Raw genomic sequence first — 27,861 nt, forward strand, 5'->3', positions numbered from 1 at the left:
TGAATATATTTCCACCAAAACCATAACAATAATGCTCTAAACAAAATTTAAAACAGTGGGAAAATATATTTTTTTTAAAACTGGTTTGGCCATCAGTATGGCTTCTAATTTTGTGGACCTTTTTCTCCTCACTGTTCTGCTCTCTCACTCCCAATTTTCTTAGCTCGCCATAATATTCAGTAGAGCTTCCTATTGCAGCACAACAAAAACTTATTTTTTTCTCTTAAAACATTAGTTTCCTGGTTTAAAGACTACTTCCGAGACAGAAGTCAGGTGGTCACCAATTCAGGGGGAGCTGAGTTCGAGGAAGACCATTACAGTACGGTGTAATTCAAGGAAGTACTTTAGGTCCTATATTATTCTTGATTATATATGAACAATTTAGGTAAAATAAATATGGCAAATGGTAAAATATTTTTATACGCGGATGACACAGCTCTGTGTTTCGACGGGGTCCAGCTGGCCAGAGGTGTATGGGGCGGCTGATGGCTGAGCGTGGTCTAAAACACTGTAAAGCGCTGGTTTGACCAAAATGGACTCACTATCAAACGTCAAAAAATACAAAGTGCATGGCAGTGGCACTTCGGACGGGTCATGATCCGGACAATTTACACCTGAGGCTTCACACTTGTGGCGGAGTGGCTGGCTGTATGTCATGTGAATGTGTAGAGCGTGTATCTGAGTACAAGTATTTAGGAGTATTTTTTGATAATCGGTTGAAATGGACAGCTCACATCCAATATATAAGAAGTAAATTGAGGAAACACATTTTTATTTTTAAAAAACTTTGTAATATATTAACATTTGATTTACTAAAAATGGTTTATTACGCATTCGTACAGTCTACTCTGCAGTACGGAATTATTGCTTGGGGTGGGACATTTAAGAGCTCGCTGTTACCATTAGAAATCGTCCAAAAAGCAATTATTAAAGCTGCCTTGAAAAAAAATCGTCTTTATCCTTCAGATTTGTTATTTGATGAATTTAAGGTTTTTAACGTTAGACATTTATATATTAGAAATATTATAATGTACATGTTCAAAAACCACAGTAATATTTTTAATCAAGTAAGCCATAGCTACTCGACCAGATTGGCAGTGTCCTCTGGGATTATTGCCCCAAAATTAGAGAAGTCCATCAATTGCACAAAATTCACACTACATTGCAAATATAATTTTTCCTAAATTACCAGATTGTCTTAAGTTACCAAGTGTTTACAAATCCGTCACTTATAAAAAGAAAGTAACCTCATGGCTACTAAACATAGATAAAGTTGAGTTAGAATATTTTATAACTTCTTTGTATGCACATTAGCATAATTGTTGAACCTATGTTCATTCATCGCTAGCATTGACAGTGGGTTGGTGTTGTAACTGTGTAGGATTGAGTGTTGATAGAGTGTCTTTTGATCGTGGTAAATATAGGGACAGGAAGGGGGAGATAAAAGTAAAGGGGAGCAGGGGGGGGATAGAGAGAGGGGGGGGGAGGGAGAGAGAGAGTGAGGAGAGAGAGAGAGAGGAGAGATTATGATGGTTATGTGTGGCGGCGTGAGTGTTAAGTGTGTGAGAGGTTCCAAGCCTCCTAATTAACCGATATCTTCGTATTTTGGATAATAAATTCAGTTTATATTCTTGTTATCATTTATGAATCATCCATTATCATATTATCATTTCTGCGGTTGTTATCTGGTTGTAATCTTATTGTCAAACACTTGCTTTGTTGTAGCTATGAAGTATTTGTTTTTTCTTATATTACGAGCATTACAAAAGATGCATTTCATGTTGTCATTACGTTGTTTTTCCATACGAAGATTTACATTACTTTTTATGTTGATGAGTACATATTCATGCTGCTGATCGCGTCTCGATCTCCACACACAGGCTATGCCCATGTGGAGATCATTTCCTGTTTTTGCATGTATGTTGAGATCTTTGTAACTATGAGAGAGGAAATAAATTAATATTCATTCATATTCATTCATTCATTTCATTCATTCATTCATTCATTCATTCATTCTTGCATGAATTATGAGTATGAGAATTTTCAATGGCAAGGACACACTAAATTTCTTTGTTTAGAATCAATTTGCAAATTACCTATATGTTTATGACATGTATGCAAGTAACTTAGTTAGTTGTATTGAACATTAGCTGGACTAAACAGGTTAAAAAGATTACATATAAGTTCAGTAAAATCCACTTTTATTCACTAATCGTTAGAAAATAATTATTTTTGCAGTATTGGCAGGACATTGGAGAAAAATTGAGGTTAAAAACTGAGTACTTGGCTGTCCATGCCCAAGCATTACGATCCCAGGCTGCACACACAAATATACTTGGATACTAAAACATTTTAATCTATGTAGAATCTTGGAGAGCATTGGAAAAAAAACGGTTTATTGTAGTATCACTAGATAAAGGAATACAACATTTTCCATATATAATCTTTTATTTTGTGCAAGGCCTTTCTGAATCAAAGATTCCATCATCAGGCACTTCAAGTCATTAAAAGTTTTAAAAAATAAGATTTTTTACTCTTTTACCTCTTAAATAAGAAATTCTACTTAAACAGGTCTCTGGGCTTCTTGTTTATAAGAATTAAATTGTACCTTAAAGGCTCTACCTATCAATCTTTGACACTTGTCCTAGCAGTCTTGAGAGACATCTTAGTGCCTTTGAATCTTATGCTACTGGATTTCTGCAGAGACTGTAGAATATGGGGGTGTTGAGACAAAGTCCCTGTTAATCATAGTTAGTTTGAAAATTTAAATATTTCCATAACTTAATGTTATGACTCTGTTTCAGGACGAACACTCAGTTGCTCCACCGAGATCTCTGTCAGTACTGGAACAAAAGATAATCCTGTAAGTAAATTTAGTTGGCCAAAAATGTAGACAATCAAGTGGACTATTATTAATTAATATAATTTTCTTCTGTACACTTAAGAGATGTAGTATGCAAAGTGCATGTTGTTTATGAAAATTGGAGGGGGTTTGTGTTATTAAATAACAACAATAGAAAAAATCTTTGTCAAACAGTACTCCAGCAATCTTAACAGACAAAGAAGGATTTAGTATTATTATTAACTTTTTTACTAATTACCATCTTCAGTCTTACCATCTGTTTTTATTTTATTTTATTTTGTTATCGAGATAATGGTTTTTGTTAGATAATGTTCTGAAACAATTAAAACAAGTGCATTTTAATATAATTATTTAAATAAACTCCCAATGATCTATAAACCGTTTTCATAATAAACAATAATTCCTATATTTAAGATTTTATATTAGTTAAATGTTAATAAAAGAAGTGAGAAATTAATATTTGTACATGATTCTTAACAATAAATAATATACAAAAACTATAATTAACTATATTCAATTCATTTGTTTGTAGGGTTTTCTTTCTATATTAATTAGAAGTAATAGTTTTTATATGAGTGGAGTATAGTCCTATTATTCACATATTTTAACTGAAATTAAATGAGTGTATTTAAATTATGTACATATTTACTGGAGCAATTTTTATATTTTATAAAGCAGTCAATTTTCATCTAAAGAGCTGTCACAGGTTTTAGAAAAATACTGTGAAATTTTAATTTGAATACTGAAATTGCAGGGAGGCCACATAGAGGTGCTCCTGTCCACCAACAACCAGACTGTGATACGCACTGTGACTGTGTTTTGCTGAGGGGATTTTTGAGGGCGAGACTTTGGTTATACACCCTCGCAGTGACCAAGTCACATCTACTTTAAGGGTTCCTTTGGTTCCTCCTAAGGACACATCTCTTGATATCCACATCAGAGTAAGTGAACAAGTTGTTACAGATTTATATATAAACCAATTATAATTTTGGTCCTTTCCCCTAGATGATAAGTTTTCTTCAACACACAATTAAAAAACAATACAATTAAAATCTTGGAATTTTGTTTATGTTTGTTTATGAATTTTTAGTCTTATAAGAAATCATAGGGAATTATGGATATTATTGTCACTTTATTTTTTTTTGCAAAAGGAGACATAGGGAGGAGGTTAAATGTTGGTAACCTAATAGTCACTGATGGGAGAAAGAAGCTTATTTGTAATGTGTCTCAAATAATCTTGTAAGTCCCAGGTTCGATTCATGACTACAGTCTGAGGTTCTGAGGTAAGCTTTAATGCTCTGAAGAAAATGTCAGAATTATTTTTCAAGAACCATATTATGTTATAGTGACTGGTAGAGAAGACTCCAGTTTTACCAACCAAGATGAGATAACTCTTAAAAAAATCAATTAAAAAGGTCTATACTCTACCATGATTTTTATTTTACATAAGTCTAATTCCATGGATTAAACAATTTATATTTTATACGTGCTGTGAAAATATATACATATAAATTGACTATGGCAGACACCTTACAGTGCAGAAGCACATTGAGAGTATTCAGTCCTCATTCAGTATAGACCAGCAGTGAAGGTGTTAACCTATTGCACCAGGCAATTTGATTACGTGTTTCCATACTGCCAAGCCTTTCACTGGATACTTCTTCAAATTACCATCTCTGTTTTAAATCATTTTGCAGAGTTTTTCATTCAGGTTTAAATTGGTATTTATGATTATAGACAGTTAGAATTTGCTTTGTTTTTCTAAAGAAAACTATTATTAGAAAACTGTATTAAAAAGTACTACATTATAGGTAAATGTTTCTTTTGAGCTTCGTCGTCATTGACTTTCTTTGGATCTCTTCAGACGAACATGACTCCAGATTCCAGGAGTCAAGTCTGAGATAGTGTCAGATACCATATGCTGCAATAAAAGGAAGGTGAACTGGAGCTAAACTCAAAAATTCAATTGAATCAAACCCTTCCTACCGTAGCTCCATTATGTATAGAAAACTCGGTTGCTCCACCGTACTTAGAGATTGTGTATATCACATTGTAGTGCACTCTATTGTGTACCTGATGAGATAATATGACTACCACTTCACCTATTTATAGGTGTCTCTGATGTCAAAATGGTAAAAATGTTTTATTTTGAGGTTCATCATCAACTTTCTTTGGATCTCTTCAGATGAATATTTACTCCAGATTCCAGGAGTCAAGTCTGAGACAGTGTCAGATTCCAGACGCTGCAATAAAAGGAAGGTGAGCTAGAGCTAAACTCAAAATTCAACCCATAAAGTAATGTAACAGTGTATACTGTATTAGTGGAATAATTTTTTAACTGAGAATAAAAGTATATACCATACTATATACAGTAACTAATTGATGAAAGACCGAAAAGTCTGGGTATGCTTGACGTTATTGCCTAATATCAGAATCATGCAGATGGTCAGTAGTGGCAGTGCCGAATTTAGCTGTGCTGGAGCGACCATGGTGTAAGTATAATAGGTGTGCTACCCCGCAGATTCCCCCCGCCCCCCTCGCACAGGTCGGACAAGTGTCGTTAGCTCGGCGTTACATTTGCAGACTTCCACTTAAACTGTCGTTTTACCCACTTAAACTAGAGCGATTGTAATAAATGTTATATATTCTGGTTCATTATTAAATATACATTATAACAGTAGTTATTTCATGGTGAAAACTGTAATATAAATATATTATACTTACACCATGGGAGCGGCGAGTTGCTGGGTATAGCAATACAAATCTTTTTGATTATTAATAAAGGACATTTTATATCGTAAACTAGGCTAACACAATTTGTAATGACAAACAGATAAGCTATGATTTTAGACATTACTTTGAAAAATTACTCTGCTGTCGTGCTAATACATTATTGTAGCCTGAAAAAGAATACCGTAAAAAATGCATTGTAAAAACTATTAAATATTGTAAAAGTAATATTTTTACATATTTTCAACGGTAACACGAACATGAATATTGTGCGATAACCTCTAAAGTATGTCCCAAAATTTCTCTCCTTTTTCCATTCCCATTTCATTTCTTTGGAGGTTCTGCTATTCTTGTTTGGGTGTCGGCTGCTGAACAATGTCTTCTTGGCCATGTCATGGACAGGGGTCAGGCTTCCATCTGCGGAGTGGGGGACCTTGGAGTTTTAAAAACGGTAGGGCTGAGACATGACTTACTGTCAATGAGTTCCTTAATGGTGTGAGTATGTTATTCATTACTGCTGAACCCTCTTTCACAGTCAACGGAAACTACGGGGTATTATTTTTAGTGCAGTTTATAAGCTCTTGCAGTCCATCAGGTACCCGCCTGCTGTTGTCCAAGTAATCCCTGTAAGCAGTTACAGCTCTGTTGATGTTCAACTTGAAGCGTTTTGCATAGCTGCTCCACTTGAGTTTGGCCAAAACCCAGGTTGAATATTAGTAGGCCAGTATTCGGGTTCCAAAACTTTTAGTTGCTCTACAAACTCCTCGTTCTTGACAATTTCTTCGCCTAAGCTAGCAGTAAAACATTCTCTTTTTCAAGTTGCTGATTACACTAGAAATCAACTGCTCACCATTAAAACGATACGATTTTAGGGTTTTCATTTAACTTTACAGAAGCAAAACAGCCTTCCCTCATGGCGACTTGTGCCTCCAGAACTCTTGTCCATGGTTTGTTCTTTCAAAGATTCCAGATGTCTGATTGATCTATGAATCAGTTTGTCTGCAAATACAAGGGACGTGCTTCTGTTTTCCAGACTTTCAGACAACAAAGCCAATTCAGCAAGAATGTCATACATAAATGCTAAGTTTAACAAAAAACTTATGCGAAGTCAGCTTCTTCAAATAAACCATTATATTTGCATCTATCAGTGGATGTTCTCTCAGGATCATCCATTGCTTTAGAGAAGTGGCTGGCTAAGGCTTGATAACCAAACCACACGGCTGAAACAGTACGAAAACTGCTTGCTACCCACCTCGTGCTTAAAATTCTGCCGACTTTATTCATTTGAATATCGAGCTCCTGTGCACATTCTTTTAACTCTCGCTTATTCTTTGGAGATGTGCTGTACAATGAATAAAGTTTATCCTTGAATTACTGGAGATGGTTAACCCCGGCTACTTCACTTATGGCATCTCCAATAGGACAGTTCCAGTCTGTGATTCATACATTGCCATATGATAATATTAGGGTAAACAGATAAAAATCTCCTTGCTACACCTGAGTGCTTTCCCAACATGGCATTCGCCCCGTCGCTTGTAAAGGAAACCAAGTTTTTTTTTAAATACTCGCCATTAAAACCATATCCTTTAAGGCACTGGTGAACACTGTTAAAAAACTGTCTCAGCTTTTTGATCAGAAAGCTCGACTAAGTCCAAAAAATAAAGTACTTGGTGGTTTATCCTTGCTAAATTCACATTTTAAATATTACAATGAGGACGGATTTAGAACTAATGCTTGTGGATTTCATCAATGATTATTGACAGTTTTCCAGAAATTTCCTTTACTTGTTTCAAAAATGCGCATTTTCATTTCCTTTGAAATATGATCTATTATTTCGACCATGCTATACCTTGAATGAAGGCCTACGCCGACATCTAACCCATTTCGTTTTTGTAGCTCAAGCAAATCCGAAATGGTCGCTGTACGGACAAGATGGTCGTTTTGAGCAATAAAATATGCTGATCTAAACACAGCCTTAGTTGAATCGAGCTGAGCTTGATTCATTTGATCAATTACTTGTGGCATCGAACGTTTGGTTTGATTTTTCAATAATTCAAAATTTGAGCGATTTTGTGAGCTTTCGACTGTTTATGTTCAATAATCTTTTTCCTCAAAGATTTGAGTTGATTTGTTCTATTTGAGCCATAAAAACAAACTTTGTCCGAACGCCCACTCATAAGAAAGCGAAACATGTTCTTTTTTTGTAGGCTCCCAAATTACTGATTTCAAAACACATTTTACAACCTAATTTACCTTCCTTTGAGTCTATCAAGGAAAAGCTGCCTTCTCTCTCTCCCACATATCTTCTGTCCAAATTTCAGGCCACTTTGTTCTGTGTGGGGGGGGGGGGGGTCATCTGCTCGAACTTTCTTTTTACTAGGCTCAGGCTCAGCGAGGTTACTTATTTTAATTTTAGCTTATGGATTTGATGTTCCAGAAACTGGATTTGAGTCAGTTCATATATTATTAGGGGCACTAAAAATGACGTTATATATTTTTGTTTAGATTTTGGTTCCATCACTTCACAAAATTCACAAACTAATAATTAAAAAATTAGTAATAGGCTTTCACAAATGTATTATAGAGGACTCAACTCAAACAAAACTAACAGTATATACGGTACGCTGTTTGAACTCAACCACTACGACTAAGACTTTCGACGATAAACAGCTTAATACAAGCACTCACAACAACATAGAGACCGGGAACGCGAATAACAAGTCTCGACCTGTCTGTGTAAGTATACACTTCCTGCAGTTAGTATGAGATGGACGGGCGGGGGTGGTGTGGCACACCTGTCATGGGAGGGGGAGAGGGAGAGTGAGAGAGCATCCTGATTTTTATGAAGGCGCTAGTTGCGAGTTACAATAGTTGTCTATTGCACAGCGCTTACAATAGACAATTACCTTGATACCACTCAACGGGACATATAAGTGATGCGGGTTTGTTCTGGCCTTTTTATTATCCAGCGACTCGTCACCCGCATACCACTTTTTACAGGAACTCTAGATGCTATGCCAGAGCGACGCTCCGCTTCTTAAAGCTGTGCCGGAGCGCCGCTCTGGACCACTCCGGCCCCACTACACCACTGTAGATGGTTGAACTCTAGGTCAGCTATTCTGGAAAGTTGATCATGTCAATGTCGGATATGAGGGGTTCTATTTGATCAAACTTATGTCAAATCCCTAATTGAATCAAACATTGTCACCATTTATAATTATAAACACCACTTAATTCTATGTTTTTTTTCAGGTTTTTGTAGGTTCCTCATGGTCCAGTGAACAATTTCACGTATTTGAGTTAACTCGACAACTGCCTTGCTTCTCAATGTATACACTATTCAAGGGCACACCTCCAACCAATCCCTCCAGCTTTGTCAGCTTTAAACTTAAATGAAAGAATCCAAAGAGTAAGTTGTAATCGTTTCATTAAAATTACAGCAGTATATTTATGGTTTAAAAAATACATTGGCTCTTAGAGGGTTAAATTTGGAATAAATTAAATTGAAAATAGTAAACATTATGTAGTTGAATAGTTGGTGATTAATATGAGGCACATTGTTTAAATGCTGTATGGATGAATCAGAAATGATTCTTCATATATCTTTCAAATCAACTGTAATTTTAGTTACTTACTGGCACTTTAATCACGACAGACCAAACATTTAGCATCCAAAATGTGAAGAAAATCACTAACATTACAAACACCCTTAATTCAGATATAAAAAATTAAATCACAATAAGAAAACCTGTATTTTTGGAGTATTGTAATACATTTTTTAGCAAGTCTTAGTCAATAAATTATTTTTAATTATCATTTTAAAAAATGAATTAAATTATTGCATTTTTTTAACAGGAAATTAAACCCATATTAAAGTAACCCATATGTTCAAGTATTATGCAGTAATATTCAATAAGTAGGTAATTTATTTCAAAACAACTGGAGTTCATTATTGTGCCACTCAACTGCTATATGCTACAAGTTTATTTAAGAGAATAGAATCAATTGGAATCATCTCTTATACTGTTCATACATTTTGTACAATTTGTAGAGAAAAGGAAGGGAAAGGGGAGGACTACTGGACTGTTTTCATACCTCGTAGGTTAACATGGCTTGTATCTTGACTGTCATGTTTTTCAGTTTACATCATGTAAAAACACTGCTAACGTGATTAAAATCTTGATACATTACAGCCTCACTTATAAAGCGAATATCTTTAGTAACAAAAACTGGGGAAACCTGTAATTAACATCCATTTATAAAGGTGAATGTCGGAGGCGGAACTGTATTTAAATTGGCTTAATATATACAACTAAACAACCAATGTGAACAATCAGTGAAGAATATGGCTTCTTCATCTTTTGATAATACTTTGCAAGTTTTCAAGTATTTTTGTATTATTGAAACTCTGTTATGAGTTTGATTTGGTTTTGCTATGGCTACAGCTGTGTTGTATGTGCAGGTAGAAATGTGGTTGAATCAGAACTTTCTACTTACCCAAGAGGTATGGAGTAGTGGACAGAGACAGTGAGTGGAGTACCTGTCTCAGTTGTCTGCGTGATGACACCTTACTACAGCTGTGTTGTATGTGCAGGGTAGAAATGTGGTTTGAATCAGAACTTCCTACTTACCCAAGAGGTATGGAGTAGTGGACAGAGACAGTGAGTGGAAGTACCTGTCTCAGTTGTCTGCGTGATGACACCTTACTACAAGCTGTGTTGTATGTGCAGGTAGAAATGTGGTTGAATCAGAACTTCCTACTTACCCAAGAGGTATGGAGTAGTGACAGAGACAGTGAGTGGAGTACCTGTCTCAGTTGTCTGCGCGATGACACCTTACTACAGCTGTGTTGTATGTGCAGGTAGAAATGTGGTTGAATCAGAACTTTCCTACTTACCCAAGAGGTATGGAGTAGTGGACAGAGACAGTGAGTGGAGTACCTGTCTCAGTTGTCTGCGCGGATGACACCTTACTACAGCTGCTGAACTATAAGAGTGGCACTTTACAAGTGGCAACTCCTAACATGGGGCTGGCAGCAGACATTGTTGCAATCACTTGCTGCCTATCTCAACTTGGACAATCTAAAGGTCACTATCATTACATACAATTAAAAAGTTTTAACTCTATTAATTCTGTAGCCGAGAGTCAATTTGCATTTTATAAACACATGTTCAGGTTTTCCTATAAATCGATAGAGGAATTTCTTCTGAGAAAGAAATTGATCGTTCATCCACACTAGTTTAGGTGTAGGTTGAAATTGGAGAGTATAAAAAAGCTAGAAATCTTCATGTTCCTAAGAACATCTAAATGACACCCACTCAAAACTCACTATCATATACATAAATAAATTTTAAACCAGCATCAGCTAACCATATACAGACTGACTATTTAGCTCAAAGTGATGGACCAGTCTCTTTATCTCGTTGTGTGATGGTGATACAATAACTATTTGACTTGATATATCAAGCTCAAACTTGTAGTATAGTGCTGTTATTCAGCTAATTATGAGGCAGTTAGATGTGATTTTTAACTGTGGTACTTGGACATTGCTTGGACATAAATATGTTATTGCAGGGTTGTTAATGTAAATTACCAGAGAACCTTTGTACTCCATTGATGATGGAGTTTGTTAATGTCCAGAACCCAACATGAGAAATTTAGAGCCAGGATTACCATTTGTTTAGTACAATTAGATCAATATAATTTGTTGTTTGTTTATTTACTTCACCAGCAAAATGTACTGAACCAAGTAGAGAAAATGAATTAGGAGGAGAAAGAAATTATGGAAAGGAAAGAGAAAGAGGAGAGTAGCATTAGAACTCACACACTAATTCCTTTTTTATTCATTAAACTACCACTATTCCTCTGTTTCGGATTAATTACGATTTTGAATAAAGGTGTAAAACTTGCTTCTGGTTGGTATGTGGCGTGACGACCACACGTAATTTAATTTAAAAAGTTCTCGGGTTCTAATGCGGACCACGGTGATGGAATCTAGCCCAGGTTGCTGTAATAAAAATTCTCTCCTCGGTTGGCCAAATAAAACAATTTAGTTTATTGCGAAAACAATTTGAATTTTATTGCATAATTTAGAATCAGTTGAACAATTACAAATTTAGAACGGGGAGGAGAGAGCGAGAGAGAGCGAGAGAGCGATTTCACGCGAGCTTGACGCGTTCAAAACCCTGGCACGACTGCGACTCAGAACAACGAACTCCAGGGAGCAGCGTTGTTCCAGACGCTACCTCAGCAAATTCCTGCCTGTTTACCACCCAGTAACTGCGCAGCTGCTCTGGGTATGGAAAATTACCAGGCTTACTGCTGACAGACTTGGACTTACAATTCATGTGCTGAATTAAAATATATATCTTCTCCACCTGCACTGCTTAACCTAATAAGTCTGGCTGCATATATTCATTACTTGTTACTACAATTAAATGTTATGCTGAATAAAAATAAAATATATTACTGATAATTTAATATTTTAAATTGGCTGATTAAGACCGCATACGATGTTACCGGTCTGGTCTTAGAACTATATGCTGGGGTCGTCACACTCCCCCCACCTTAAAACCATACTTGTCCCCAAGTATGAGGAACCATCAGCCAGCAGCCAGAAGAAAAGTCTCTAATCTGCAGGGGAGGATCTCTGTCCTATCCTTTAGCAAGAAAATCTTAGTATATGTTCATTGATTACCATGCCAGCTGTCACTCAGTAGCCTCAACTAAATGAAATTTAAAATAAACAATTGAGTTCCCTAAAAAGGCAGAAATTTCTTTTAATAAAAAAAGTATGCAAACGCGATACGTAATTCTTTAATTCGATCCGATCGCTCGCTCTCTTCTCAATGATTGAACACAAAAAGATTTCAGGCTTACAACACATATATCATGGTATACTACGATACTAATTCAAGACCAGTCATTAACATCAGATAACCATTATCTCTAATGACCCAAATACGACTACCTAACCAGTAACACATTTAAAGCAATACGTAGTACAAGGGAACTAACCAGTGCTTCTAACTTAATCTAAAATACTTAAACGTTTCAAGTTGAACTACAACACAACTACATTTGATTATTCTGGTTGAGCACTCCAGGATAACTATGGTTTGATGGGTTTAAATTTTTAATAATTAAAAATATTAGTTGATAACATACCACATTTTGCAGAGCCTAATTAAAATTAAAATAATTATAAAGTGGTAGTCTTCTTTGTGAATTTTGAACGCTACTCCCCCATTCCTGGTTAGGCCTCGTGGGTTTTCACTCGGGGCCGGTTTCCTCAGTCACCCCTACTATGGATTATAATGGAGTTATCCTGAGTTAGTTCACTTGTACATCGACTATAACACAAAACCATTATAATATACACAGCCAACAAGTAGCATGTCATGAATGACATCAAACTTAACTAACAAAATAAATCGTTAAGGAACATCCTCAAGAAACAGTACAAAAAATTGTTAACATCTTAATTGTTCTTATTAAGCTACTAAGGCATCGACCAAACCATTACAGTACTACATTCCATAAGGGCCCTGACAAAATGACTTAAAACTAGTGGCTCGACCCAGTTTAGTGGGTGGCCGTTACACTGTAAAATGCGAGGGGGGTCTCTGGAAAAGCGGTTCAAAAACCTTTCATCTTTTTAAAAAGTTTGCGTTGACGTTTCTTCTGAACATCCAACAAACTGGAGGACACATTCCTCACACTTCTCGACCTTCTTCAGTTTCATGACAGAAACAACAACAAAAAAAAACTAAAACTAAAGGTTCCGCCCCCCACGCTTGGTTTTTAAGGGCATTGTGGACCTGAGGGCTCCCCAAGGTTTTCACCTCGCTTACCCCTGGAAACAGGGTAGCTCACCGAGACCTTCCTCCTACATTTCATTACATTCTACTGATGCCTTAGAGCTTAAAATTAACATAAGCCAAAAAATGTTCATATAAAACTCACAATTCACTTAAAAGAAAACTAACAAACGAATTACAACTTTACTACTTCGGCCAGACTGGAGACGTTACACCGCTTAGTTGGTTGCGCAAGCCAACTAGGCAGTTGCGACAAGTTAGTCTAACAATTAATTATTGTTGAACGCATGGGTATCAAGCCAACAATGGGTTACACAGTCCAGAACTTTGGGGTAAAGGTAGGATCAGGGTTAAGGGTATGTTTGGATGGCCGGCAGGTCCTTTCCTGTGCCCCATGTGGTTGTCTCACATGTTTATCTTACTTACATTTTGTCAATCGCCTAAAATATTAGCCAATTATCGAATAATTTGGAAAATTATATCTCCAAGTCTGCCTGATCAGAACACAAGATCAGTTACACATTCCACAACACTACAATTTAACAAATTAAAATGTTACATCTAAAAACATGGTTACATCAACAATCACCAATCTAACATAACTACAAGTATATTCCTTAATACATCTTCCAGTGTCTCCTTTAACAACTGTCCCGTGTGCACACATCTCTCAACACAACTTGACTAGTCAACCACAATTAACACAAATTGATCATTCCTTACTCAAGTTCTTTGAAAGATTATTCTGTCACAGCATTAACACGAATGTCTGGAGCAATCGGTATGGAGTTTGCCAAGCAAAACTTCCTCACCATACCACAGTGAGTTGAGGGACTCACACTTATTCAGAGTGTCATTACTCACAGTTACAAAGCTTGTATCACGTCCCGCAGAACCCCCCATCGCTCGAGATTAACAACTTCGACTGCCTCCACGTTCTGTTCAACATCGTTTATCTCTCCAGGGTTCACACCCTCTTGGTCTCCTTCAGGACTGTCTAGTGACGTCAGGCCTCTCACTTTTGCGAAGACCTCGGTCAGAGTGGCGGAGCGACGCTGTCGGCGACGGTTCCGGCGACTCGACCACCATGCCATCACAGGCATAACAAATCTGTAACACATGTACACAAGCATCAGGATTGACACTAACCAAAAACTACCAGCAGCTGCCACTTTTGCAGCATAAAATCTTCGACCAAACAGAATGTGGGACTTCAGATGACGGACTACGTCCTCCGGACGGTACTCCTTAACACCTAATGTGCCCAGCCGTTCGTTCAGTCCCTGCAGGACTTTCACAGCCGTCTCCTGCTCAGAGCTAAACAGCTCCTTCTCCTCGCTTGTGTAAAATTTCTTCCACATTTGGAAACACAATTTCACTTATCTGTTCTGAGAACACAGAGCTGCCGTGAATACGGGCAGGCACCTTGAATTCTTCAGAGACAAACATCACACATATCAATTCCTTCTAAATTCACCGACCCCCTTCACTACCGCGGAAGTTATATTTCAGGGTCCCGTCACTAGGTTAGACAGTTCAAAGTCAATCTGTGCTCCTCTGAGGCACTGTATATCCATCGGCTTGGAGTTTTGACAAGTACCGGGGACCTTAATCCCCGATATTAATTTTCTACCACAGAGCCTCACTTGCTCGTAATGAAACATCTCAACCGCACAATTTGGTCTCTTGCTTACGCTTAACAGGACATTCGATAACGGGCAAACAATCAGTTGTTTCCCCTCGACACTCTCGGTCGAATTCCAATTGATTGTACATCGAGTACATCAACCGATCCTTACTGATCAATAATTTTTGGGTACCAACTTCCCACTGGGTCCATACTTTGAGAGAGGCATCATACACCGGATAGGTAATAATTATCATATAATTGGAACATCTTATTATCGTTTGAAAGAGGCAACCTCATCACTACCCTTAAGGTGTGAATCGTTGTATAACTATGAACAACTACAGCAGAATAAAATTGATGAATATTTTCTAATTTAACAGGTGAATACAATTTAGTCGTTGGAGGTATAACCTTTTCGATTTCCTTCAAAATTCTTAGATACTCATGAGGTGTTAGCAAGTTACTGTCAACCTTCCCAGCTGCTAAGCTCTCAATTGCTTGATGGAATTTAGTTATCTTTTGTCTTGCACTACTTACTGTTTCTTTAGTATCCGAAAGCGCAGAACTTAACTTCAAATATTCAAAAAGAGTTTTTAACTGATAATGAGCAGCATTTGCTTGTGTGAAAATTTTAACCATTTGTTCATGCATATTAGAATGATATTCTTTCAATATAGAAATTACGTTATTTATTGTTTTTGCATGTGATACTATTTCCGCCTGCATATTTGCTAGAACAGTCACCTGCTCCTTAGCTTGATGCACTATTTCCTCGTTGGTGTTGTACAAATAATCCATTTTTCCGTCAATAATTTCTAAATCGCTATTCTCAAGTGTACCAAACAGAAACTTTAACACATGACCTCCTGCATCTACTAAACCTCGTTTTCCACGTCTTTGTGGTAACAGTTTTATTAGATCATCAATTTCATTTAGGTATTCACTGGACTGACTGCTGTAATAGCACAAATTCGTAACGAAATCCGGCTTCCAATTGAATTAATGGAGAGTGTGAACTCATATTTTCATTAAGTAGATCTTCGAAAAATGTATTAAAAATGATTCTTTACCTCAGTTACCAAGATACTTAGATTTCGGGATTCCTCTTCAATCTGCGTCAAGTTGTACTGCAACGTGACCCTCCAATGGCTGTCCGTCAGCAGCACATCTTCTGCCTCCTTCAAATATGACCCCTTGCTGGAAGCAGCTTACTACTCCCAGGATTAGAAAAATCAATCCTAAAACAGAACTTAAAATTTATATCGAGTTTTACTTTTACAACACGAAACACCAGTCCCATAAGCATGTCAAGCACTTCCCACTTGTCAAAGCACCACCGATATAATTCCCAACTATGAAACATAGTCTTCGAGGCGTGCTGGCCTCCTTTTTACACGTGGCAACCTATTTCCCGTACGAGGTGTGCCAACACTTGGTTACAGGGATACCATCATCTGCTGATGGTGTTCCCTCACCAATACAGATATTCGAGTCTGGAATCTCGATATCGCCAACATCGTCGTCAACGTGCACTTCCGGCACCTGGTTCACCTTGGTTCTACTCACGTACGGTTTTACTCGATTTACGTGAACCACGATTTCTCTATTTCTCACTTTCAAAACTAAATTCAACAACGATAACACCTTGACTATCCTGTAGGGACCCTTCCATAGTTTTGACAGTTTCTTCACTCTGTGACGTCCGATACTCGGCACGTGCAGCAGAACGTACTGGCCTTCCTCGTACAACGACTCCTTCACTTTCTTGTTGTACTGCCTTTCATACTTGGCCCTGGCCAATGCCTTACGTCGCGCAGCAACTTCATGGGTTTCCTTTAACTTCGCGCGCAGAGTCTCTACATGGTCACCAAATACCTCGTTATCTTCTGTGATAGTCAAGTCACCCTCCATAGGAGCTTCCATTTTTTCGCCCAAACAACATTTCATACGGCGAAAATCCCGTAGCCTCATGGCTTTGACTGTTATAAGCCATAGTTATATATGGGAGATATTCATCCCAATCAGTCTGATGACGGTTCACAAAGTGACTAAGCATTTTGGCAATAGTCGCGTGTACTCTCTCTAGCCGACCATTACTCTGTGGGTTGAAACCCTGTAGTCTGGATTTTCCTGATGTGCAAGAATTTGCACAACTGTTTGATCAGGTCAGAGGTAAAGTTTGCCCCTTGATCTGTAATCAAAGCCTTGGGAACACCAAACTTAGTAATCACTCTCTGCACTAGAGCTCGAGCCACCTGGTCTGCTGTTTGGTCAGGCAGTGGTTATAAATTCACAATACCGTGTGAAATGATCCATCACACTCAGGATGTACACGTTTCTCGACTCACTGATGGGCAAGGGCCCTACTATGTCGGCTGCCACTACTTCGAAAGGAACCTTGGGCTCGTTAAACAACGTTCCAAGGGGGGCCTTTGCCTTTCCATAGTTGGTTCGTTGACTACAACTGTGGCACGAACGCACATAGTCTAATACGTCCTTATCCATGCCCTTCCACCAGAATTTTGCCTTAATACGGTCTAACGTCTTAGCCACCGCTGCATGTCCCGTCGTTGGCAGGTCATGGTTCAACCTGATTACCTCACGAGTAAGAGATGAGGGGACCACAATCTTCTTGTCACCTCCGCTCACTCTGTACAGGATCTTTTCTGGGCTCAACTTAAAACACTTGGCCTTCCTTAACTCTTGACAATGAGGATCATTCTTTTGATGCTCACGCAGTGTGGCAAGGTCAACCACAGGGAGCTCGTCCCTGCGAGTTAGCTGCGCACATAGCTCTACTGAGAGCATCAGCGTTGGTATGTCTCTTTCCCGGCTTGTGTTCCACGGTGTAAGTGAACTCAGCAAGCCTCAGCGCCCACCTCATTAGTCTACTACTTGGATCTTTCAAAGATAACATCCACTTTAGTGCTGCGTGATCTGTCACAGCCTTAAATTCACGGCCTAACAAATAACATCTAAAATACTTTGTAGCCCATACTAAAACCTAGCAGTTCTCTTTCGGTCGTTAGAATAATTCCTTTCAGCAGGAAAAAGAGTGCGAGAAGCGTACGCGACTGGATGTTCTTCTCCATCTACTTCTTGGGACAATACAGCCCTAGAGCGTCAATACTGGCATCAGTAGCCAAGGTGAACGGCTTACTGAAATCGGGGAAGACCAACACTGGTGATGAGACTAGCTTCTGCTTAAGTGTCTCAAACGCAGTTTGGCACGCTTGATCCCAATCGAACTCCTTCCCTTGCTTGGTCAAGTCAAAAAGAGGTTTCCCAATGGCAGCAAAGCCTTCTATGAACCGGCGGTAATATCCGGCCAAACCTAAAAAGGACCGTACATCTTTTACAGTCTTAGGTTACAGGGAATCCCTCTACAGCCTTAACCTTTCCTGGGTCGGGTTCTACACCATGGCCAGTTATTACATGACCCAGGTAGTTAACCTCGCCTACTGCAAATTTACATTTACTGAGTTGCACGCTCAATATTCACATCACGTAGCTTACTCAACACTTCACTCAAATGCGACAAATGCGAAGCCAAATCTTTCGAGAACAAGATAATATCGTCCAGATACACTAAAACACTTTTCCCCTTTTAATCCCATAAGAACTGAATCCATTCAGGCGCTGAAATGTTGCAGGCGCCGTAGACAGTCCAAAGGGCATACGTAGATATTCATAGTGACCTCCTGGCACATTAAAGGCAGTTTTCGGTCGACTTTCCTCATCTACCATAATCTGATGATAACCACTTCTCAAGTCAAGTGTAGTATACATGGTACAACCTCCCAGCGAGTCAAGTGTCTCGGCGATGTTGGGTAGAGGATATACATCAGGTACAGTCACAGCGTTTGACTGCTCTAAAGTCTACGCAGAAACGATATTTCTTACTGCCATCCACAGATTTCTTCGGGACAATGACTACAGGCGACGCCCACGGGCTATGACTAGGAGTTATTATCCCCTTGTCCAGTTGGTCTTTAATCAACTCATCCACTATGGGTTTCTGATGAAATGGAACCCGATAAGCTTTCTTATAAATCGGCGCAGCATTTCCCGTATGGGATAACGTGTTTTACGGCCGATGTGCATTGCAGAGGCTGGGCCTCACTATGCGCAAACACGTCCCTGTATTCCTCTAGTACTCTTTTAACCTCTTGTCGCTCGGGTAGTCTCAAATGGCTAAGTTTTTCATCTACACATTTATCAAACGATTCGTCTTCTTTGATAGCTAGTCCTACTCGCTTCGTTGTCACATCTACATCATCCCAGATGGTCTTCCGCATCAACTCTGCGAGTTTCAGCTTTCCCTCTTCATTGAGGTTGTAGCCCATGCTTGGTATACAAGCGCCTAGCAAACCTTCCTCGCATCTCACAGAAGGACATCCTTCCCCGTCCCTCCGAATTGGTTCTTTTTACGAAGGACCTAAGTAGATCATTCGCTCTCTTCAGATCTCCTATTACATTTCTTGTCGAACCTATCAGGAATTCCCATAACTACAATGCGAGCATCCCACTTATTAGGTATTGCTTGAAAAGGCTTGTTGTAGGGTGCGCGAGTAAGGAGCACCTCTATCCACGTCATTAGTTCCTGCCATCACCAGTACCGTATCACCCTGAGTCAGCTGTGCAATCTCTCTTTTAAGATTACCCATCGCATCTTTAAGCTTACCATTAGGTACAAACCACGAACTGAGCTCAAAGTTCCCTGGCAACCTCTCTTCCAATAACTGCTGAATTCCGCGACCGTGGACTATCCGCTATCAAAGACTATCTTACGTTTGACCTTATCTATCGTATCGTTACTAACTGATTCCACTATTCCAAATTTAGAATTTACCGTAAGGGATACTTCTTCTCCACTTACATTCACAGCCTTCGCCCAACATTTATTGTTCACTATTTTAGTTAATACTCGTGCCAAATACACGCCCTTGTATGGTAAGACCCACTGGTTCGACCACTACATCCGAACCCTCCAGATTATCATTAGTCGTAGATCCAAATTTGCTTAACTTCAACTGAACCAGTTTCTCACTCCGCGCGGGTATTGTGACATCTTTTGCGTTATACACGTAATTCTCTATACAACTGTCCTGGCGTTTAGCCACTCGGACAACCTCAGGTTTCGTAGTAGGGGCCTGTGCCTTTTCGTGGCACGGCGCAACTACTTGCCTACCTGAATCGGGGACACTCTCACCCTTGTGCAACCGATTTAACCAAATGTTCTTTCCAGACATACGGAGAACACCTTCCGTGATGTCTATCGATGCATTCCCCTCTTTCAGAATATCACAACCTAACACGGCTAAATACCCACGGGGTAGGTTACTCACAACAAAGTTCCCTTTCACCGGCACACCCGGCTTTAACATCAAAGTCACTTTTTGTCTGCCGTAAATCTTCAGAGTTCGTCCTGAAATTCCCCGGATAATCAAGTCAGGCTTTGTCATCGGAGCTACAGCGGCTCCACGTTTGATGAGCGACACCTGAGCACCGGTATCAATTAATATCTTTCCCTCGGCATTATCCACACGCCCCATGGCAACTAGTTCCTCGGCTAAATCTTTCACAACCGGAACTATTCGTATTTCTTTATCTACTCGGGCGGTTTCACGACTCTTAACTAAGGCTCCTACTCTAGGTTCACAAGTGTTCTTTCCAGTCGTTACATTTCTTTTCGTCGCCTTGGCCTGCGGTTGTGGCTCATTTACTCTCGGGGACGGGTGGCGGCGACTCCCACTGGCCCCTGCCCCGTTTCCCGACTGACTAGCACTAGGAGTGCTGGTTGGAAGTTTTACGCGACAATCCTTTTGTCTGTGCCCTGGCTTATTACATCGCCAGCACCTCGAGTCATTACTGGGTCTACTAAATCCCCTATTGTCCCGACACTCACGAGACGTGTGCCCCGGATTATGGCACCGATAACAAACAAGGTCAGTTTGAAAAACCTTCCGTTCATCTGTAGCGCGAGACGGATCTTTCGATTGCTTCAAAATGTTGATCAATTGCCACCGCTGTAGTGACGGCTTCTCGGATGTTAGTAGGGAATTTTAGTCTCGTCTGATCACCAACGTGTCCAATAAGACCTCGGGTAAAAGCATCCAAAGCTCTACGATCGGCTTCTTCCCTTAGTGCAGCATTAACTTCTGGGTTTTGCAGTGACTCGCACTGTCTTTTCATTTAATGTCCGCACTCGATCAGCAAAAGCTTCAATCGTTTCACCCTTCCGTTGCTGTATTACAGACAACTGCTGGAAGTAACAATCTTTCGGAGCTTTGTCACTAAACCGTTGTGTCAAAACTTCTTTAAATCCCGCATAAGTACTCAACCGGCCTTGATCCTCCGATCGAATAAAACTCAAGGCGGTTCCAGCCAATCTCAATTTAGCAACCCTTAATTTTTCGTCGTTTCCCCAATGACTTAATTCACCGACATTGTCGATACTTTCAAAGAAGTGGAGAACAGCCTCCGGCTTTCCTCCATCAAAGGGAGTGATCGAGCCTACCATGTCGAACGTAGGTCGTTCTGTATGACCTCGCAAAGTTTCCTCCAACATGGTGTTCAGGTGGTCACTTCGATCCAACCTAGCATGACCAAGAGTCTCCAACCGTTCAGTTACCGCATCAATGGCTTCCTGGAGGTCCATTTCTTGCCCTCCAATACTAACGCGACCAGCCATTGTCAATCAGTCCAGGCACACTTACTTTCAAAAAGTGGACAAGTCCCAACTTAGTTTTCCAAAAATAATTTTAAAAGATTTTTCTCAATTAAATTTTCAATTAAATAAATTATGTGCTCTCTCCCGTTTGTGAAAAGTAATTAAAATCAAGAAATAATTTTAATTTATCGACTTGCAATCAATCAATCAACTTTCAATTCGGCTCTAATCAATCCACTTTTTGTCTAAGTCCTGAACACTAATCAAATACGAAGTTACACCACGATTTATTCTAAGTCAAGACAACCTACTATGTCCTGAGCAAAGAATAATTCCAATATTTCAATATTTACTTTTCCTTCAAATTACCCAAAAAAATATTTAAAATACCTTTTTTACCTATCACTCAATTCATCATACAATTCATCACGAATGTCGAAACCTATTCCACAAAATTTAATCTTCTTTCTTCGTGCCTGTAAATAAACTTAGCAAACTAACTCAATCAGGGTTTGCTGGTTCCACCACGGACGAGAGGAAGAATTTAAAACATAAATAAAAAATCAAAAGTCAAAACTTTAAAGTTAATCAAAAGTTTAAAGTTTAATTACAATTTAACTATCATCAGATGAACAAGTTCCCAAAGTTTCAACAAAATATAACCAAGTCCAACGTTAATTCTTCAAAAATATTTAAATTTATAATTTATTTCACTTCCCTTTAATGACTACTACCCCTTATCTTCCTTCTCTCACAACGTGGTTAGCCTCCTGCCCTGTACCGGTACCTTTGAGTTAGCCTAACCAAGTCAGAAAGGTTAGGTTATCAACTAATTTGTATAATTAAGTTAGTTTTAGAAGCAGTTTAATTTAGGTTAATCAGGTTTTAACTACCAGTTAAATCAGTACATTAAAACCTTAGAGTGTACGTTTATTTTTGATCAATATCAGGTATAAGAATTGAATTACTGAGGGACTAGTCCAATCAAAACAAAGTACTACCGAATAACTACTCAATTATTCACAACTACCGAAATAACGATTGTCGAGATTCAAGTAATCGACAACCGAATGCCTAACAAAGAATATAACTAGTTAGTAATGTCGAATGGAATTGTGGGAGCTTACAACAAGTATGGCGGACTATTAGCGTCTATTGTTCTCAGCCAACATGGCGTCTCTATTACAAGTATTACTTTAAAATTCAATAAAAATTATAAAAATTAATCAAAAAAAGTTTTCAATTAGTTTTTAAATTTAAAACATTAAATTACCTTTGACTTAGTCACCTCGTGATTTCAACAATTTCAAATATTACGTTTTATAAACAGTTTCTAGGCTAGCATTATTCTACGGGGCAGAATAAAAATTACTTACCCATCATCCTTGTCCCGGCTTCTTGCACCAACTTTTCGATTTCTTCAACGAAACAAAGAAACACTAATTTATTTTTAGAAAGACGAACCGACCGACAGAACCAACTGACACAACCCCACAGAATTTTACCAACTGCAGAACTATACCCCACAGAATTTTACCAACCCCACACCTGACACCAAATATGTGGCGTGACGACCACACGTAATTTAATTTAAAAAGTTCTCGGGTTCTAATGCGGACACGGTGATGGGAATCTAGCCCAGGTTGCTGTAATAAAAATTCTCTCCTCGGTTGGCCAAATAAAACAATTTAGTTTATTGCGAAAACAATTTGAATTTTATTGCATAATTTAGAATCAGTTGAACAATTACAAATTTTAGAACGGGAGAGAGAGCGAGAGGAGAGCGATTTTCACGCCGAGCTTGACGCGTTCAAAACCCTGGCACGACTGCGACTCAGAACAACGAAACTCCAGGGAGCAGCGTTGTTCCAGACGCTACCTCAGCAAATTCCTGCCTGTTTACCACCCAGTAACTGCGCAGCTGCTCTGGGTATGGAAAATTACCAGGCTTACTGCTGACAGACTTGGACTTACAATTCATGTGCTGAATTAAAATATATATCTTCTCCACCTGCACTGCTTAACCTAATAAGTCTGGCTGCATATATTCATTACTTGTTACTACAATTAAATGTTATGCTGAATAAAAATAAAATATATTACTGATAATTTAATATTTTAAATTGGCTGATTAAGACCGCATTACGATGTTACCGGTCTGGTCTTAGAACTATATGCTGGGGTCGTCACAGGTATTAATAAGTTGCATCACATGCATGTACAGGGAGAGAGTGTTTGCTACATGTAGCCTTAGAATGTAATCTATATCTAATGAAAAGCAAACTAGTAGTTGTAGACTAAGTGTAGACATCACTTAGTCTAACTTTGTTATGTAGAAAAGTTTACAAAGTAATATACGTTTATTTATTAAAACATACAGTTATTCCAGCTCGTGCACAGAAAAAATCGTTACAGCATTCAGTGTTTCATATCTTATTTTGTATTATAATTGAGATAAAAAGATATATATATATATATATATATATATATATATATATATATATATATATATGTCCATTTTTGGTCTATTTTAAAATTGTACTGTGCTATCACAGTTAAACTTGTTTTACGGTTGACCTCCATCTTGTGGTTGACATTGTCTGAAACATTGCTTGTAACATAAAACAATATATAAAATGTTTATTTCAGACAGTTGCAGAGTTCCCAGCAGTATTTTCAAAGATCTCCGATTGCCTCGGTCAGGTTAGCAGATTTACAGCAGAATGCTACTAAAATGGCTGCCAATGTTGCGGACTCGTCCAACATTATTCGTAGCTTGATTGTTCAAGCAGAAGACCTTCGTCTTTTACAGCAAATGTAAGAAAATATATTGATTTGAGATTTTATTTTATCTCAACTTTGTAATGAATTTACATGATAAAAATACAGTATTTATCATGATGTTATATCACTAAAATATGGCAAGCTCAATTATTTCTAAGATCTCAATTTGCTTGAGTCTTTTTAAATACAGCAAAATAATATGTTGTGTTTTGCAGTGGTGAATATAATTTTTAGAATTAGATACAACTTCATAATATATTAAAGAGGCCTTCTGTATGAAGCGTAAAATAGCATTTGCTTTGTACTGGTCCAATTCTTAATTTGTGTTACAACTCCTTCATAGTTAGTGGTGATGGTAATGTTATAGTAAAAGTTCCTTATTTAACTATTTGGGTATATTTACTTGGCAATATCACTATATAATTTTACAACCAATTAGTTTTCAACAAAACTTATTAATTTTCCATAAAATGTGACAATTACCTTCCCTGTACTAAGTAGTGAGGGTGGGGCACTGGGCCACAGTGATACCATGACATGTCTGTGTGCCACGTGGGCAGTCAATGTCAAACTAACTTAACATCATTAAGTTCTGCATGTATACCTTTAATGTTAATAGTGAAAGCATTTCTAAAGGGATTCTAAGGTAAAATTCAATAATTTAAGGATTGTTGATCAAAGCTCATTGAATTAAATATTTACTTTATGAATACACTACTACTTTATGGTACCTGTATTATACCATTGCACCATTTTTGTATAGCATGCTTTGATAGATGCGTGTAAACTTTATTCCAGGAAGGATATGCGAGAATGTTACAATGAACTGCAGCAGATCAATGAAGAGTTGGTTAACACGTACGCTGTGAGAGTAGCCAACCATGAGCTACTACTGGAGGCTCTACGTAGTATCAATGTTATTATACAGCAGGCAGCCAGGCTCAGAGGTATAGAGCATTATGTAAAACAGTTCATGATACAAAAAAATAACCATGTTATAAAGGCAAGAAATTAGCAAAAAACTCATAGACTTATGTACTGTCTCACTTAGTTTACATAAGTTTTCTCCTTTGTACAATCAACAGTTGTTTATGTCAAATAATAAAAATTAATTGATGAATAAACAATTTACTATATAAAACAAAATTGATCAAAGGATAAACTCATAAAAATACAGCACAAGCCACTGGTATTAATAATGTATACCAATAATGAATGTGGCTTTTCTACAGAACTAATTTTTAAAGCAATACCAGGATAGGTTATTTTATTGCATTGTACTAAAACAAATATAGAGTAAAAATAACAAAGTTAAATGAAATCTTAATTTTGAAAGGTCTTGCATAAAATACAAAAGTAATTGAATGCATTAAATATAGTTTCAAATCAGACCTATATGTTTTATCGTTTTATTAATCTGGACCATTTTTATAACTCTAATCTTCCCATAATAGGCGTAACACCTGTAAGGAAAATATCTTGCATAGATTCTTGTTTATGGTTTATTTACTAAACTCAATAAATCTGATATTTTACTGTACCTAGTCTAAATGTGTTAGAGTTTAGTATAAAATTTAATGGTGTGTGTTTGTTACAGTTGGGAAACGCAAGTCTGATGTGATAACACATTGTAGGGCAGCTATGGCCAGCAATAACATCAGTGCCCTCATCAAAGTGATTAAGACTGGAGAACCCTAACAAATCATTGTTATTGTTATTGTACAAATAACTCTAGTTTATAAACTTCATCCTTGTTTTCCAAGGGTCATAAGTCATATAACATTTGTCACACTATGATAATTAAATTGGGTTTACTTTACATGTTGAATTTTTGTAACCAATATTAAAGTTTTTGTTTGTTTAGGTCTATTATTGTTCGAAATCAACATTAACAGTAAAAAAGCCAATACATTACTCTAATAAAACTTAACAGTTGCTTACATTTCTTACTCATATTTCTCTGAAAATGTATCAAAAATATATTTAATGAAACTAAAATAGATAATTAAATAAAACATAAAAATAATGTACAACTTTAATAGGACATTAAAAATTGAAAAATGTTTTAAATATAAAATTGGTACATATTTTGATTAAAAAATGTTCGAATGGAGATGGTATCATAAATACTTATTGATTGAATAAATCTGTTCTTTAACTAGTGGAGATGTTTTAATGCGTACCATAGCACCATTATGAGTCCTTACCTTCATTAGCTTTCCACAAACAAATACTGTATATTATAATCTAGGCTCATTTTACTGAGTAGGCATGTCATTGCATTACTGCCGACCTCCATCACATCACAGCCCCTCAGCATTGCCGTCTACCACAAGGACCCCTACTCTGTCTCTTCCAGCACCTCTCCTTTCAATGGTTGCTACATAAATCTTCCCACCACCCACCACACCACAAACCAAATGTACATCTGTTACGACATGAAAACCCTGCCTGCAGTTTTCTTTGATTGTGGAGAATTGTTGCTTGTGCATCATAGTTAATCATTAGTCACTCTGATATATGTCAATGGTGAAGACTGTGTTGATAGTGTGGCTCAATATCTACCTACTGTTACATCAAGCTATATTAATTTTTGCAGATTATTAACATTATATTGTGATAAGGATTCTGTGATCAAGAATTGACTATTTATATGTGCATAAGTAAATAGAATAGTAGTACTCACAAACCAACATAACGTGATTGAGTTTATTTCCTGTTTTGACTGTAATTAACTGTAATGATTTTTTCAAAACAGAGAGAATCGAATTTTCATAAACGATTGGCTGAAAAACAGCAAAGAGAAGTTCTGAAAAAGTTTCATAAGATAACTGGGTTTTTCAATCTTATCATGAAACCTGCATACTCAAACCATCAGTGAATCTCGCACTTTGGATCCGGTCGACCATGACACACTAGGGGTTCTTTCATCAACATCCAACTCTACCACATTAGATCCAACACTTCAAAAATGACTAACTCAGACACAAATCTTGAAGTAGAACGTCTGAAAACCAAGGACCCAGTTGAAGAGCAATGTGATTTATTTCGAACTAAAAGATTGGCTACATGGAACGTGAGAATGAATTGCAAGTAAATATAATACTCAGTTCTGAAATTTAAAAAATCTTCTGCAGGCAGATTTTTCAAAGTTAGAACATCATGAAGGCAGTAAAAGTAAGCTGAAACATAATTAGTCACATTTTTTGTTGAGCTTTCAAACATAAAAAAGATTATACGAGACACTGGCTTATTTACTTATCAATCAATAACTTATAAATTTTCCTTATTTTTAAATTAAATCTTTTACTAAAGTTTTTGATGACTAGAAAATGTTGTTTGCATTAGCTGGAGAAACACA

The 27,861-nt window shown here is 37.6% G+C and overlaps 1 pseudogene; it reads left to right on the forward strand.

The window, feature by feature from the left end:
• The first annotated feature begins 2,804 nt into the window (after positions 1–2,804).
• On the forward strand, positions 2,805–26,319 carry LOC124373549 (annotated as a pseudogene).
• The last annotated feature ends 1,542 nt before the right edge of the window (positions 26,320–27,861 follow it).

This window comes from Homalodisca vitripennis, unplaced genomic scaffold, assembly GCF_021130785.1.
Source record: "Homalodisca vitripennis isolate AUS2020 unplaced genomic scaffold, UT_GWSS_2.1 ScUCBcl_5879;HRSCAF=12827, whole genome shotgun sequence".
Taxonomy (NCBI): Eukaryota; Metazoa; Arthropoda; class Insecta; order Hemiptera; family Cicadellidae; genus Homalodisca; species Homalodisca vitripennis.